Source organism: Pan troglodytes, chromosome 5 (genome assembly GCF_028858775.2).
Source record: "Pan troglodytes isolate AG18354 chromosome 5, NHGRI_mPanTro3-v2.0_pri, whole genome shotgun sequence".
Lineage (NCBI taxonomy): Eukaryota > Metazoa > Chordata > Mammalia > Primates > Hominidae > Pan > Pan troglodytes.
In genome coordinates this window covers 42,547,785-42,552,127 of record NC_072403.2, presented here as the reverse complement: position 1 = coordinate 42,552,127, position 4,343 = coordinate 42,547,785, and the positions used below count along the sequence as shown (strand labels likewise).

Below are 4,343 nucleotides of genomic sequence, written 5' to 3'. Positions count from 1 at the left end.
AGTTGTCTGTCTCCTGAATACTCCCCACATAGCCCCTATACACTGCTGGGGAAACTGGGGCTCAGAGAAGTCTGGTGACCTAACTCAGATCATGCAGCAAAGAAATGACTATAGTTGGAACACAGGACTTTTGCCTCCTGCCCAGGGCTCTCTGCTTGTCATCCTTTATTTCTGTGGCTCCAAAATGACAAAAATGCCAAATAACCCTCATTTGCAGATGGTTTATGGAGATGACATAAATAAAGGACAATTCTGGAAGTGTCTACTGGTTCTTCTGACAGACACAGAAATGAGTGATGTGTCTATCCGCTCCCATCTACCTCACACCCCTGACCTCCCTTGGACTTCACCTTTGCCTCCTTTCTGTGCCTGAAACATTTGCAGTTTTGCTTTTAAAAAATTGCAGAGGATGGATTGTTCATCTGAACAGAAATCCCACTAAAAAACAGAACCCAGGCTTGGAGCAGCTACAATTACTGACATCTCAGGCTGCTCAGAGTCTGGAAATCTCTGCCCAGACATGCCCAGTCTTCTTCCTCTAACGCAGCTGACCTCGGGGAGGACAGGCTTCTTTCTCCTCTGCTGTGGGGATGGGAGCCCAGGTAGGGGTGGGAGGACACAGCAGCAGACCCCCTTGGCCTGCCTCGCCCTGGAGTCAGGCCAGGATTGTGGCTAAACCCCAGAAAGGCCACGGCACAGCCTCAGGACCCCACTCTAAGCCCCACTGCTGTCTGCACCTTCGCTCCTATACATCCAAACCATCCAAAGGGCTGGTTGTCAAATGTCCAGCAGAGGACAGGCACCTTCTCCCACTGCCTTGAAGCCCCTCTGCTTTCAGGCATTTCAAATAGACTAGACATTGTCTGTCTGTTTACTTTGGGGAGAAAATTTTTTTTAATAAAGGCTTGTAATGAATTATTTACATTTTTGTGGTACTGAGCTTCACAATGAAATAATTCTTTTTGTTGTTGTTTTTGGGAAAGAATTTTTTTTATAACTTCTAGCTCACCACCACCACGACATTCAATATTTGTTAAGTACCTACTAAGTGTCTAGTACTATTCAGTGCTTTTAAAAAAAAAAGTTTGCAACCATGCACTTGAATGTGTACCCAGACACACTCTAAGGGAGGACCTCTGCCCTGAAGAAGGCAAGGGAGCAGGCTGTTAAAAGTCACACACAAAATCTGACTCCCAGCACACACTCACACAAGCACACATGCATCAGATCCCAGCCCTGTCCCAAGGATCTAGTGGCAGATCACATACCCTGTTCAGAGTAACAGGCTAAGGTTTACCTGGGGTCCCTAGAGGTCTCCTGTCTCCTACCATCCCCTTCCTCACCTGAAAACAGGCAGCCCAAGGACAAAATAGCCACCAGCCTCTTCTATGCCAGAGCTCAACATGTTGGGACATGTTCCTGACGGCCAGAAAGCCAATCAGAGCCACAGCCTGCTGCCCAAGCATGTTCCTGGGAAGCAGGCAGCATAGGGATGGAGGGAGGCTCAGCCTGGGGGACAAGAGTGCCCAGACCAGCCCCTTCCCCAGAGTGCGGTGGAGCAGCATGGGGTAGGGGAATGGTGAAAGGTGGAAAGCCCAAGCCTGAAGAAGGAGGATGTGAGGAAGGCTCAGTGGTGGCTGCAGAAGCTGCCTAGGAAGGGAGAGGAAGTGCTGGGAACAATGTCACCATTTCTCAGAAAGAGACTGGGGAGTCCCAAATAGGGGCAGTCAGCTTTCAGAGGAATTCACCTTCACACAGGGTCCCAAGAAGTGAGACCCCAGAGAAGAGGCGGAACAAAGATAGAACATTATTGAGCAGAGGCAGCCCTGGCTTTTTGTTTTCATTTTGTTTTGTTTTGTTTTTTGAGACAAATTCAGCAGTGGCACAATCTCAGCTCACTGCAGTCTCCGCCTCCCAGGTTCAAGCAATTCTGCCTCAGCCTCCCGAGTAGCTGGGATTACAGGCATGCACCACCATGCCCAGCTAATATTTGTATTTTTTTTGCACAAAAAGTTGGATTTATTGTTTCTGACAAGTGGCTAGTAATTTTCAGTTTGCTCATGTTCCTAGCATCACAAATCTGAAGTACAATTTTGCCTCTCAATTAAAAATATATACTGGCCGGGCTTGGTGGTTTACGCCTGTAATCCCAGCACTTTGGGAGGCCGAGGCGGGCGGATCACAGGGTCAGGAGTTTTGAGACCAGCCTGGCCAATATGGTGAAACCCCGTCTCCATTAAAAATACAAAAATCAGCTGGGCATGGTGGTGGGCACCTGTAGTCCCAGCTATTCAGGTGGCTGAGGTGGGAGAATTGCTTGAACCTAGGAGGCGGAGGTTGCAGTGAGCTGAGATCATGCCACTGCACTCCAGCCTGGGCGACACAGCGAGAGTCCGTGTCAAAAAAAAAAACATATAAATCTTTGTGTAAAATGAAAAAAAAATCAAGGCATAAAAATTTCATTGTGTTCTACATTTTTAAATATAAATTGTCTCCTTTAAAATATTTTCATCCATTCATTCAAAAAACCTTTTAACTTCAACTGTCCAATTTAAGACAGAGTGAAGACATTTTTGAGTATCTGAACTAAGCATTGTCTTGACTGAAACGAAGTAAGAACTCTATGAGAGTCCTTGTGGGCCTCCCGGTCATGCCTTTCCATAGATAGGGAACCTTATTTTTGTTGGTCATCACAACTGCTATGCCTAAATGTGCCCACTTAGGATGAGTCACAAATTCTTTCAGGAATGCCACAGATGTACATGCTCCCGCAGATCTATATTTTCCAATGTTGTTAACATCAGCCAGCTGGCAACCTACAACCTGTCTTGTATAATGTTTGAAGAGAGGCATCCTCCAGACACGGTCCCCTGTTTCAATGCTGGCCTGCAAGAGCTTGTTCCAGAGCCAGGATGAATTGGTAAAGACCCCAGTGGAACCTGACCCCAAAGCTACATCTATGACACCTGTTAAGGTGGTGGCATTGAGGATGACCTTCAGGTTAAATGTGTGCACGTAACAGAGCGCATCAGCCAGTATGAGCCTCCCCTCGGCATCAGTGTTATCAACCTGGATGGTCTTCCCGTTCCTGGCTCTACCAACATCCCCCAGCTTGTTGGCCTTGCCGCTGGGCATATTTTCACAAAGGGGGGCCAGACCTATAATATTAATGGGCAAATTGAGCTTTGCAGCAGACACAATGGCTGAGCATATAGTTGTAGCTCCTCCCATGTCGGCCCTCATGAGGTCCATATTTGCAGAAGCCTTGATGGAGATACCACCACTGTCAAAGGTAATTCCTTTCCCAACAAACAAGGGGTGGTTTGTCTGCATTGGGGCTGCCTATGTAGTGAATTTCCAAGAAGACTGAGGGCTCGTCAGATCCTTTGGCCACACTGAGGAATGATCCCATTGCCTGTTCCTCAATCCAAGACCTGGGTCTGATATGAACCTCGGTTTACTACAAGCACTTTTGAGATTCTTCTCAATAATTTCGGCAAATCTGGTTGGCATCATCTCGCTGGCTGGCGTCTCCATCATGCCAAGTTCTGCCGAGAAGCAAACAGGACTCCTTTCTGCCAGGCCTCCTGATTCCCAGTTCCATAGAGCTTCACCGACATAGCCATCTTCTTTTTTTGCTTTAGGTCATCGTATTCATAGAGACCAAGCACCGCGCCCTCCTCAGCAGCCTGAGCGTCTCTACAGGGATCCACCTCCACGGAAGAGAGCTCTGGGTCTTGAATCTGCCTGCATCCTGCTGCAACAGCAGCTCTGATGTTTTCTTTGCCTTCCTGCCAGTTTTCCTGTTCGTCGATTCTGGCTACCTTTTTGCCGAGGCCAACTAGCACCACGCTGGGGAAGTCCTGATGCAGACCATAAAAGGTTCGAGTCTTGCCTGCCTTCAGAGGTGGTCCAGATATGTTCAAAGTCTCTCTCAGCTTTCCAGCTATCAATTTATCAAGATTCTCTCCTGCACTTGTGAACTGTGGCACATCATCTTCTTTTTCTTTGGAATAGATTCCTAAAACAAGGCCCTTTGTCATGTCTGCAGCGGAGAGACCCCGGCTCCCGAAACATCTCACAGCCAGACGTCAGACAATGACTCGCCCCACCCAATGTTTGTATTTTAGTAGAGAGAGGGTTTCTCTATGTTGGTCAGGCTGGTCTCAAACCTCGACCTCAGTTGATCTGTCTGCCTCGGTCTCCCAAAGTGCTGAGATTACAAGCGTGAGCCACTGCGCCCAGCCTATTTTTATTTTTTATATATTTTTTGAGATGGAATCTTGCTCTGTTGCCCAAGCTGGAGTGCAGTGGCGTGATCTCGGCTCACTGCAACCTACACT

General features: G+C 47.8%; 1 pseudogene; it reads right to left on the bottom strand.

Moving 5' to 3' along the window:
- Positions 1-2,529: 2,529 nt before the first annotated feature.
- LOC462650 (cytosol aminopeptidase-like) lies at positions 2,530-4,108 on the bottom strand (annotated as a pseudogene).
- Between the last annotated feature and the right edge of the window lie 235 nt (positions 4,109-4,343).